Source organism: Leuciscus leuciscus (genome assembly GCF_965113295.1).
Source record: "Leuciscus leuciscus genome assembly, chromosome: 25".
Taxonomy (NCBI): domain Eukaryota; kingdom Metazoa; phylum Chordata; class Actinopteri; order Cypriniformes; family Leuciscidae; genus Leuciscus; species Leuciscus leuciscus.
Window position 1 is genome coordinate 24630384 of NC_138724.1, and position 13588 is coordinate 24643971.

The 13588-nt window shown below is 35.8% G+C and overlaps 1 long non-coding RNA gene across 1 annotated transcript; it reads right to left on the bottom strand.

Moving 5' to 3' along the window:
• Positions 1-2972: 2972 nt before the first annotated feature.
• LOC309490382 lies at positions 2973-6324 on the bottom strand. Its single transcript, XR_014202677.1, has 5 exons — positions 5987-6324; positions 5748-5779; positions 5362-5606; positions 4789-4946; positions 2973-3038 (listed from the first exon to the last, which is right to left on the bottom strand). It is a non-coding gene; the product is annotated as an uncharacterized lncRNA (long non-coding RNA).
• Positions 6325-13588: the final 7264 nt, after the last annotated feature.

A 13588-nucleotide genomic window follows, 5' to 3' on the forward strand; every position in this document is an offset into this window, starting at 1 on the left:
CTATAAAGACCTTATTTCTAATAAGTAGAGGTCAGTTCTTATAGGGGACGTCCCATACAGTATGCACACCTCATATCAAAACATTTTACTGCAGCAATTTGGAGTTACTTCACATTTTACTACTTCAGAAGCCTATAAAGACCTCATTTGTGACCCTGGATCACAAAACCAGTCTTATGTTGCACGGGTATATTTGTGGCAATAGCCAACAAAACATTGTATGGGTCAAAATTATAGATTTTTCTTTTATGTCAAAAATCATATTAAGTAAAGATCATGTTCCATGAAGATATTTTGTAAATTTCCCACCTTAAATATATAAAACATTTATTTTTGTGAATGGATGCAGCACTATCGCCAATAGAAATGGACAACTTTAAAGGCGATTTTCTCAATATTCCGATTTTTTTGCACCCTCAGATTCCAGATTTTCAAATAGTTGTTTCTCGGACAAATATTGTCCTATCCTAATAAACCATACATCAATGGAAAGATTGTGTATTCAGCTTTCAGATGATGTATAAATCTCAATTTTAGAAAAAATACACATAAGACTGGTTTTGTGGTCCAGGGTCACATTTCTAAAAAGTAGAAAAAAGTAATGGTCAGTTCTTATAGGGGACGTCCCATATAGTATGCATACCTCATATCAAAGCATTTTATTGCAGCATTTTGGAGTTATGTCGAATTAGACTATTTTAGAGGCCTATAAATACCTCATTTCTAATAAGTAGAAAAAAGTAATGGTCAGTTTTTACAGGGGACGTCCCATACAGTATGCACACCTCATATAAAACCATTTTACTGTGGCGTTTTGGAGGTATGTCACATTTTACTACTTCAGAGGCCTAGAAAGACCGAATTTCTAATAAGTAGATAAAACTAATGGTCAGTTCTAATTGGGGACGTCCCATATAGTGTGCATACCTCATATCAAAACATTTTACTGCAGCATTTTGGAGTTATGTCACATTTTACTACTTCAGAGGCTTATAAAGACCTCATTTTAAATAAGTAGAAATTCAGAATTTGTGGAGTGGTTGCTGGCATCTTGTGAATGCTTGTGACGCCACTCACCGTCGTAACTGTGGACAACAACGCCAGTCCCACTCACAACCCAGTTCCCAGCCAAGATCACCCAGACTGTGAGGATCAGCAGCATGAGCCCACCGAAAGCAGCGAGAATGAATTCACTTGTCCCGTCCAACCTCCCTCTCCCACCACCTCTCCAAACCACTTGTAATAAATGTGTATGTTTCCTCAGTATCTGTATGTTTCTGCAGTCCCAAGACACTCCTGCCACCCAGTCATCTCCTCCTCCCATTTGTCCCGCAGTGCATCTCAGCCTCCTCTCAGTGGCACGGCTACATCTTGGGCCTGCTGGGAGCCATCTCCTCCTGGGAGTGTGGAGACTGTTGCTCCGCCTCCAGCCTCTGAGTGCACCGCCTCCACTCCACCTCTACCCATCGCCCTGGCTCCTGTGCTCTTACCACCCTCCACTCCAACGTGAACCATTGGCCATTCGGCCTCGCCGGGCTACGTCGGCTCCACTTGGGTTGGTCATCGCACCACTTTTGCCATGGACTTGTGGCCCATTTGTTGCCCTGTGGCCCTCCACCTCTTCAGCTTTGGCTAGCCCCGCACTCCCTCAGGCTCCACCTTCACATATGGTCGCTCCAGCTCAGCCTCTAACCTCAGGATCCCTGCTTCCACCTCAGGGGGTCGTCGCTGCGGCCCAGCCACGGTCGCATAGGTCTTTGTGTCTCACTGCCTCATGGCTTCTCTGGCTACGCGGTGTGCTCCACATCCATCACTGTCGTCACCACCGGCAGTCCCCATGGTGGCGTCTGGACTCTTCACTCCATGGCTACTGCCTCCTGCGTCGCCGCCATGGGAGGCAGTCCTGGCTGTGGTCTAATTATTGGAAATGAGGTCTTTATACACCTCTAAGGTAGTAAAATGTTAAATAACTCAAAAATGCTGCATTAAAATGCTTTGATATGAGGTGTGCATACTGTATGGGACGTCCCCTGTAAAAACTGACCATTACTTTTTTCTACTTATTAGAAATTAGGTTTTTATAGGCCTCTAAAGTAGTAAAATTTGACATAACTCCAAAATGCTGCAGTAAAATACACTGTAAAAAAAATCCTGTAGTTTTTACGGAATAATGCTGGCAACTTTGGTTGCCAGAACAATGCTGTAAAAAATACATTAAAACTGTAATCACCTTTACAGAGCAGCATGTAAGTTTAACATTTTAAACTGGTATTTTTAACAATGGATTTCAGCAACATTGACATGGCCATAAAGTTAATGAACACATTCCTTCAGTAAGAATTACATTCAGCTGCTGTTTTTTTAACATAAAACCCCATTTAATTTCACTGAATTTATGTGAAATATGAATTAATGGTTAACGAACAATGTTCCATCATTGTTGGGGGTCCCCCCTCCCATTCTAAATCAATTGTATGCACCATATTGCCATGTAGCATAGTAATGTTATACACCATTACACCAAGTAGTCACACTAGGAAAAAGAAAACAACATTTTCTGGGTTTTGAAACATTTATTTTGGTTAAAAGCAAAGATCAAAAAATTGCCTTCTGTGAACATGGTGGCTAAATAATTTTTTAAACATAAAATGCAATTTTAACACTTATCAAACAGGCAGGTAACAGTTAGCACTTGAATGAATAGTTCACCCAAAAATTTTAATTAGCCTAGCACATGATTTACTCACCCTCAAGTCATCCTAGGTCTATACGACATTCTTCTTTCAGACGAATACAGTCGGAGTTCTATTAAAAAATGTCCTGGCTCTTCCAAGCTTTATAATGGAACTGAATTGCTGTTTCTGTTTTGAAGTCCATAAAAGTGCAAACGAAATCCCATTCAAAGTCTGCAAGTTTTCGCAGAAGTGAGGACACCTGTAGGCTTACAGTGGTGTTCTTTTTTTTTGCACAACTTGGTTACAAGTTACTTATCCTTTCTTTGTTTTGATCCACGTTCAGGATTGATGTCAAGAATGCGTCTAAAAGGCAGAAAAGAAAGAAGAAAAAAACAATGAAATAATAACAATGGAATAATTGCAAGCCTTGCAATGTTTATTGCATACACGACTACATGATAATGTTAAACATGACATTTACCAGACTAAAATGCATGTTTGCACCCAAAAATGAAAATTATGTCATTATTACTCACCCTCAAGACTTTCGTTCATTTTCAGAACACAAATGAAGATATTTGATGAAATCTGAGAGGTTTCTGTCCCTCCATTGACATCAATGTCATTGCAACTGTCAAAGCCCAGAAAGGTGGTAAAAAAAAACCCCGGTAAATAGTACATATAACTACAGTAATTCAACCTAAATATTATGAAGTGACGAGAATACTTTTTGTGCGCAAAATAACCCCAAAATCTATGTTACTGTAATTTCCTATTATCACTGTAAAGCTGCTTTGAAACAATCTATATTGTTAAAAGCGCTATATAAATGAAGGTGACTTGACACTGTTTACACTACGTCAACAGCGTAGGAGAATGACGTGAAAAAGAAGAGATTGTTGAATAATGTCGTTATTTGGGGTTTTTTTGTGCACAAGAAGTATTCTCGTCGCTTCATAATATTAAGGTTGCACCACTGTAGTTGCATGGATTATTTAAAAAATGTTTTTACTACCTTTCTGGGCCTTGAAAGTTGCAAAGACGTTGCTGTCTATGGGTGGTTCAGAAACCTCTCAGATTTCATCAAAAATATCTTAATTTGTGTTCTGAAGATGAACGAAGGTCTTACAGGTTTGGAACAACATGAGGGAGAGTAATTAATGACAGAATTTTCACTAATCATTTAACTGATAACAACTTGCACTGACATATCTTACAATATGTGACTGCCATTGTTTTGTCTCAAGACTTTTGTGTTCTGACTACTCATACCAGTAGTCAGCTTAATAAATACTGTCAAGACAAGTCACAATTCAGTCTAACTAGTGCAAAATGCCCGTGCAAAATCAGTTTTTGTGTGTGTTTTTAGTAATTGTTGGTTTGGTGCCCGTGAAAGAGACTGTGAACGCATTGAATTCAGGGAGCAGGCTAGGTTACTACAAATGATGGCTGAAATGCTAAAGATATCGTTAAATATATCATTTTTAAAAGGTTGTGGTTTAAAAATAAACATTCTGACATTAGAGGGTTGTATCGGTCAAAGAAGCCCCAAGAAGGTTGTGGTTTAAAAATAAACATTCTGATATACATTCTGATATAAACACTATGTCAGCTACACTGTTTACTTCTGAATATTATAGTTTGGTCCCAGAACGTGATAAATCCATTTAGATTAATTTGAGTAAAAATGTGTTTTCTTTACCAAGAAAGTGGCAAGATGAAAACCACTATTTTCTGTTTCAAACTTTCACATAGCATCTTTAGGTTATAAAAACGTCAAATCCAGATTTGGATTTTCAAAGATCTATTATAAAAACGGATTATTTCCCCCCAAAAATGCAATAAATTCAAGACACTTTTTTTTCAAAATGCTATCATATTGAAACTGTTGAAATCAGCCATCACTAAGAAATATCTCCTGAACTTTTTTTGACGGCGATCAGCTCACAAAAACTGATTTGCACAGCCATCATTTGTAGTAACCTAGCCTGCTCCCTGAATTCAATGTGTTCACAGTCTCTTTCACGGGCACCAAACCAACAATTACTAAAAACACACACAAAAACTGATTTTGCACTAGTTTATATGAATGGAAAATATGATAATGACTAACCTCTGAACAAACTCAAGGGTGCATGCTGCCTCTTCCTGGTACTGCAAGCTGAAGTTATAGGAGGAGGCAAACAGCGCTGCCAGGCCAGTGATGAAGTTAGGCTGTGATCCTTTCCACACACACCTTGACCTTCCAAACGTAATATCCAGCACTGGTTGCTTAGAGATTGACATGTAATAAAAATAAAAATAAATAAAAAAATTATAAATAATATTAATAATTAAAATAACTATTGTGGGTTCCACTGTGGTTCGATGTAGTTGTCTATTCATAGTTATATGAATTAAATTTTCACCTAAAAATTCAAATTGATTAGGGTTAGAACGCTAAAACGCACTGGCATATTATTTTGCTTGTTTTAAGCTTAAACTCACTTAATTTTGACTTATTCTTTCAGAAAACAAGACAATTTTTACTTGTCTATTAAATGCTTCTTCAAATAAGAATTTTAGATATCTGGACTGGAAACAATTAAAAAAAAAACACTAATTAAGAAAAACATATTTTGCAGTGGGGTGAGTAAATTATGGCTTTTCATTTTAGGTTTAAATTACCATTTTAATGTTTACATACCAAGAAATATAAGGCGTGGACTCTCTGGCAAATGTAGATTGCTGGACATCAGCGTTGCAAATTCCTGAAACAATTTTTAAAAAGGACAGCACAACCATGATCAACAGAACCAAAACATAAAACATATTACAGATTAATGAGATTTGTTGAATAATCTCTATTTATCTGCTTGAAGGATAACACCGTCTAACTTCTCTTTGAATTGTGGGAGTAGTTGTAGGACCATGGCATGGCAATCAGGAATACTACATTTGAAAACAACATTAGGAACAAAAGCACGATCACAGAACTGACAGCATTTGATAGCATATTTTTTACCACATAGATTATACATACACATAGATAGACTATAACTGTAACACTAACAGTTACTTAAAATCACTTACATTAGCACTGGACCGTCATCAGATTACAAAGCCTGAAACGAAAAATATATATAAAAGCACGTCATGCAAATAACATGGTAAATGTTGCCTATTATATGAAATATCGAAGTTACTGGTAAACAGGCGGAACAGAGTGAATTGCTTGCGCGGCCGCGGTAGTAAACCGCAAAATCAAACCAAATAAGTTACGTGGAAACAATGCAGAAATGCGAACACACAAAAAAATAATATTGGCTTACCGTATCACTCAGTTGAACAGTTTTCCATCTTCTCAAACTCTAAATCCCACTTATCGTCACAGGCGCAGGTTAGATTATTTTAATGACAAATTCTTCCATCCGTCTTCATGTAGCAGCTAACATTAACGTCGTCCATTTTCTGCTGCGTCACAGGCAACTGTTTGAACCACGAACCGAAGCTCACAAAAGCTTAAAAATTGCTCACAGATTCGCAGACACTGTTTATCTTGATAACATGAATGATTATTCTGTTCAGTTGAATCCCGCTGACAAATCAAGTTCGCCTGTATAGCTACTGTCTGCTCGCGTCACATTTGAACTGAATTGAGCGCGAAAGAAATCAGTCCCACAATGCAATGCCTTTTACAGTATGATACCAGGGCTGGCAACTCTCACGCATTGAGCGTGAGACTCACGCAATTGACACTTTGCACACGCTCTCACGCCACACATCCATTTTCTCACGCACAGAAAAATTGCGGAGCAAGGAGGTACTTTTAATATTAAACTAATTCTCAGCTCTTAGATTCCGTCAATTTTATTACGAAATTCAGACAAAAATACGTTTGGCGCTTGTAAATGTGACGTGCCAGATCGCTGAGCGCCTCCTCAGTTCAAGTGCACGTGAACCGATCATCTGTTACTCTTTTATTTAAAGATGCAGTACAACTTACCGAAAGTAGGCTATACATAATATCGACCAATTAGTGTTTTTCAACCACGGAAAGAGGTCAATATATAATAGCAGGAGAACAATTATGTCACATAACGTTACATTTACCTCAGGAAAGCCATTTAATGTCCATGTTAATTGAATAGAAAAAATAGCTAGAGAGGAGATTTTGCTGAGCACTATATTACATATTTATTATATTTTTCTTATGTCATTAAATAATTGTTATTATAACAAAAACTGCATTATATTTAATTTAATTTTTAACCTTTAATAATACCAGCAGATTGGACCCTCTATGTTTACAGCAAAATCAATAAAATTGTAAATAAACATGTATCCAAATTAGTCAATATTGAATCAAAATCGGAATCAAATCACAAGAATGGAATTGAAATCTTGAAATTTTTGTCAAGCAATAATAAAAACTGTATCCTACCAGTCATTGTACAATGTAAACATTGTAACATGTTGTCACTAAACTTCATAAAATTGTATTTAGTTACCAAATGTTTTGACAATTACACTTATTGTGATGCAATATTTGTTTTTACATTTTAACATTATGCTCTTGTCTTTTAAACTGTACTGTAATTGAATATACAATTTTAGTCTGTACAATTTACAGAAATAGATAATTTCTACAAAAATATATGTTTTTATAATCATAGTTTTACTGTAAAATTAACAGATATATTTGATTTACTTGTTTACAAAATATTACTGTTAAGTTAACAATGTTTCATTTAATTTACAACATATTATTGTTAAGTTAACAATGTTCAATTGTATTCTCATTTACAGTATTTCCATGTAGCTATTTTACAGCATTTCAAAGTTAATTTTACGGACATTTTTTACAGTGTAGTTTGATATGAGGTGTGCATACCGTATGGGACGTCCCCTATAAGAACTGACCATTAGTTTTTTCTACTTATTAGAAATGAGGTCTTTATAGGCCTCTGAAGTAGTCAAATGTTACAAAACTCCAAAATGCTGCTGTAAAATGTATTGATATGAGGTGTGCATACTGTATGGGACGTCCCCAATAAGAAATGGCCATTAGTTTTTTCTACTTATTAGAAATTAGGTTTTTATAGGCCTCTAAAGTAGTAAAATGTGACAAAACTCCAAAACGCTACAGTGAAATGCTTTGATATGAGGTGTGCATACTGTATGGGACGTCCCCTGTAAAACACTGACCATTACTTTTTTCTACTTATTAGAAATTAGGTTTTTATAGGCCTCTAAAGTAATAAAATGTGACAAAACTCCAAAACGCTACAGTAAAATGCTTTGATATGAGGTGTGCATACCGTATGGGACGTCCCCTATAAGAACTGACCATTATTTTTTTCTACTTATTAGAAATGAGGTGTTTATGGGCCTCTGAAGTAGTAAAATGTGACAAAACTCCAAAATGCTACAGTAAAATGTTTTGATATGATGTGTGCATACCGTATGGGACGTCCCCTATAAGAACTGACCATTAGTTTTTTCTACTTATTAGAAATGAGGTCTTTATAGGCCTCTAAAGTAGTAAAATGTGACAAAACTCCAAAACGCTACAGTAAAATGCTTTGATATAAGGTGTGCATACTGTATGGGACGTCCCCTATAAGAACTGACCATTAGTTTTTCTACTTATTAGAAATGAGGTCTTTATAGGCCTCTAAAGTAGTAAAATGTGACAAAACTCAAAAACGCTACAGTAAAATGCTTTGATATGAGGTGTGCATACTGTATGGGACGTCCCCTATAAACTGCGGTCAAGCCAGCCGTGGTTTGAAAATACACGGTCAAGCCAGCCGCCAAAAAAAAAAAACGTGTGCGCCTATTACTGTGAATACGGTAATTTCAGTAACAGCAGAGAGAACGCGCTTTCAGAGCGCTTGAGTTGCCCAGATCTCTCTCTCTCTCTCTCTCTCTCTCTCTCTCTCTCTCTCTCTCTCTCTCTCTCTCTCTCTCTCTTTATCTTTTTTCTTTTTTTCTCTTTCTCTTTCTTTTTTGTTTTTCTATCTATCTATCTATCTATCTTTTTTCTTTCTTTTCTCTCTCTCTCTCTTTCTTTCTTTCTTTCTTTTTTCTATCTTTTTCTTATCTATCTATCTTTTTCTTTCTTTTTTTCTCTTTCTTTTTTTCTCTTTCTCTTTTCTTTTTGTCTTCTTTTTTCTATCTTTTTATTCTCTCTCTTTCTTTTTTCTTTTTCTATCTATCTATCTATCTATCTATCTATCTATCTATCTATCTATCTATCTATCTGTCTTTTTTCTTTCTTTTCTCTCTCTCTCTTTCTTTCTTTTTTCTTTTTTCTATCTTTTTCTTCATCTATCTATCTATCTATCTATCTATCTATCTATCTATCTATCTATCTATCTATCTATCTGTGAGAGACGATATAATAAGATGCCGTATTTTGAGAGTTTTTGTACTTTACTCTGTTATCCTTTTAATTTACACTCATGTTGTCTTTGCAAGTTGTGTATTTCTTTGACTAATGTTTTTTTTTTCTTTATAGGTCACATCTAGAGAATTTTTATGTAGAGGTTTACAACATAATTATTTGCAAAAAAAAGCAGTAAAATAAAGTATACATTCTTTCTAAATACATCTTTTTTGTTTTCATATATATTTTTTACTACATTAAAAGTTTCTGAAATTCAATGTCACATTTTACTGTAGCATTTTGGAGATACGTCAATTTATTCGACTTCAGAGGCCTATAAAGACCTCATTTCTAATAAGTAGAAAAAACTAATGGTCAGTTCTTATAGGGGACGTCCCATACAGTATGCACACCTTATATCAAAGCATTTTACTGTAGCGTTTTGGAGTTTTGTCACATTTTACTACTTTAGAGGCCTATAAAGACCTCATTTCTAATAAGTAGAAAAAACTAATGGTCAGTTCTTATAGGGGACGTCCCATACAGTATGCACACCTTATATCAAAGCATTTTACTGTAGCGTTTTGGAGTTTTGTCACATTTTACTACTTTAGAGGCCTATAAAGACCTCATTTCTAATAAGTAGAAAAAACTAATGGCCATTTCTTATAGGGGACGTCCCATACGGTATGCACACCTCATATCAAAACATTTTACTGCAGCATTTTGGAGTTTTGTCACATTTTACTACTTCAGAGACCTATAAAGACCTTATTTCAAATAAGTAGAAAAAACTAATGGTCAGTTCTTATAGGGGACGTCCCATACAGTATGCACACCTCATATCAAAATATTTTACTGCAGCATTTTGGAGTTATTTCACATTTTACTACTTCAGAGGCCTATAAGGACCTCATTTCTAATAAGTAGAAAAAAGTAATGGCCCTTTCTTATAGGGGACGTCCCATACAGTATGCACACCTCATATCAAAACATTTTACTGCAGCATTTTGGAGTTATTTCACATTTTACTACTCCAGAGGCACATAAAGACCTTATTTCTAATAAGTAGAAAAAAACGAATGGTAAGTTCTTATAGGGGACGTCCCATGCAGTATGCACGCCTCATATCAAAACATTTTACAGCAGCATTTTGGAGTTTTGTCAAATTTTACAACTTCAGAGGCCCATAAACACCTCATTTCTAATAGGTAGAAAAAACTAATGGTCAGTTCTTATAGGGGACGTCCCATACAGTATGCACACCTCATATCAAAGCATTTTACTGTAGCGTTTTGGAGTTTTGTCACATTTTACTACTTTAGAGGCCTTTGAAGACCTCATTTCTAATAAGTAGAAAAAACTAATGGCCATTTCTTATAGGGGACACCCCATACAGTATGCACGCCTCATATCAAAACATTTTACTGCAGCATTTTGGAGTTATTTCACATTTTACTACTTCAGAGGCCTATAAAGACCTTATTTCTAATAAGTAGAAAAAACTAATGGCCATTTCTTATAGGGGACGTCCCATACAGTATACACGACTCATATCAAAGCATTTTACTGTAGCATTTTGGAGTTTTGTAACATTTTACTACTTCAGAGGCCTATAAAGACCTCATTTCTAATAAGTAGAAAAAACTAATGGTCAGTTCTTATAGGGGACGTCCCATACAGTATGCACACCTCATATCAAAGCATTTTACTGTAGCGTTTTGGAGTTTTGTCACATTTTACTACTTTAGAGGCCTATAAAAACCTAATTTCTAATAAGTAGTAAAAAAACTAATGGCCATTTCTTATAGGGGACGTCCCATACAGTATGCACACCTCATATCAATACATTTTACTGCAGCATTTTGGAGTTTTGTAACATTTTACTACTTCAGAGGCCTATAAAGACCTAATTTCTAATAAGTAGAAAAAACTAATGGTCAGTTCTTATAGGGGACGTCCCATACAGTATGCACACCTCATATCAAAGCATTTTACTGCAGCATTTTGGAGTTATTTCACATTTTACTACTTCAGAGGCCCATAAACACCTCATTTCTAATAAGTAGAAAAAACTAATGGTCAGTTCTTATAGGGGACGTCCCATACGGTATGCACACCTCATATCAAAACATTTTACTGTAGCGTTTTGGAGTTTTGTCACATTTTACTACTTCAGAGGCCCATAAACACCTCATTTCTAATAAGTAGAAAAAACTAATGGTCAGTTCTTATAGGGGACGTCCCATACGGTATGCACACCTCATATCAAAGCATTTTACTGCAGCATTTGGGAGTTTTGTCACATTTTACTACTTCAGAGGCCTATAAAGACCTAATTTCTAATAAGTAGAAAAAACTAATGGTCAGTTCTTATAGGGGACGTCCCATACGGTATGCAAACCTCATATCAAAGCATTTTACTGCAGCATTTTGGAGTTGTGTCACATTTTACTACTTCAGAGGCCCATAAACACCTCATTTCTAATAAGTAGAAAAAAATAATGGTCAGTTCTTATAGGGGACGTCCCATACGGTATGCACACCTCATATCAAAGCATTTTACTGTAGCGTTTTGGAGTTGTCACATTTTACTACTTTAGAGGCCTATAAAAACCTAATTTCTAATAAGTAGAAAAAACTAATGGTCAGTTTTTACAGGGGACGTCCCATACAGTATGCACACCTCATATCAAAGCATTTTACTGCAGCATTTTGGAGTTATTTCCCATTTTACTACTTTAGAGGCCTATAAAGACCTCATTTCTAATAAGTAGAAAAAACTAATGGTCAGTTCTTATAGGGGACGTCCCATACGGTATGCACACCTCATATCAAAACATTTTACTGTAGCATTTTGGAGTTATGTCACATTTTACTACTTCAGAGGCCCATAAACACCTTATTTCTAATAAGTAGAAAAAACGAATGGTCAGTTATTATAGGGGATGTCCCATACGGTATGCACACCTCATATCAAAGCATTTTACTGTAGCGTTTTGGAGTTTTGTCACATTTTACTACTTTAGAGGCCTATAAAAACCTAATTTCTAATAAGTAGAAAAAACTAATGGTCAGTTCTTATAGGGGACGTCCCATACAGTATGCACACCTCATATAAAAGCATTTTACTGTAGCGTTTTGGAGTTTTGTCACATTTTATTACTTTAGAGGCCTATAAAGACCTTATTTCTAATAAGTAGAAAAAACTAATGGTCAGTTCTTATAGGGGACGTCCCATACAGTATGCACACCTCATATCAATACATTTTACTGCAGCATTTTGGAGTTTTGTAACATTTTACTACTTCAGAGGCCTATAAAGACCTCATTTCTAATAAGTAGAAAAAAACTAATGGTCAGTTCTTATAGGGGACGTCCCATACAGTATGCACACCTCATATCAAAGCATTTTACTGCAGCATTTTGGAGTTATTTCACATTTTACTACTTCAGAGGCCCATAAACACCTCATTTCTAATAAGTAGAAAAAACTAATGGTCAGTTCTTATAGGGGACGTCCCATACGGTATGCACACCTCATATCAAAGCATTTTACTGTAGCGTTTTGGAGTTTTGTCACATTTTACTACTTCAGAGGCCCATAAACACCTAATTTCTAATAAGTAGAAAAAACTAATGGTTAGTTCTTATAGGGGACGTCCCATACGGTATGCACACCTCATATCAAAGCATTTTACTGCAGCATTTTGGAGTTTTGTCAAATTTTACAACTTCAGAGGCCCATAAACACCTCATTTCTAATAGGTAGAAAAAACTAATGGTCAGTTCTTATAGGGGACGTCCCATACAGTATGCACACCTCATATCAAAGCATTTTACTGTAGCGTTTTGGAGTTTTGTCACATTTTACTACTTTAGAGGCCTATAAAGACCTCATTTCTAATAAGTAGAAAAACTAATGGTCAGTTCTTATAGGGGACGTCCCATACAGTATGCACACCTTATATCAAAGCATTTTACTGTAGCGTTTTGGAGTTTTGTCACATTTTACTACTTTAGAGGCCTATAAAGACCTCATTTCTAATAAGTAGAAAAAACTAATGGTCAGTTCTTATAGGGGACGTCCCATACGGTATGCACACATCATATCAAAACATTTTACTGTAGCATTTTGGAGTTTTGTCACATTTTACTACTTCAGAGGCCCATAAACACCTCATTTCTAATAAGTAGAAAAAAATAATGGTCAGTTCTTATAGGGGACGTCCCATACGGTATGCACACCTCATATCAAAGCATTTTACTGTAGCGTTTTGGAGTTTTGTCACATTTTATTACTTTAGAGGCCTATAAAAACCTAATTTCTAATAAGTAGAAAAAAGTAATGGTCAGTTTTTTACAGGGGACGTCCCATACAGTATGCACACCTCATATCAAAGCATTTCACTGTAGCGTTTTGGAGTTTTGTCACATTTTACTACTTTAGAGGCCTATAAAAACCTAATTTCTAATAAGTAGAAAAAACTAATGGCCATTTCTTATTGGGGACGTCCCATACAGTATGCACACCTCATATCAA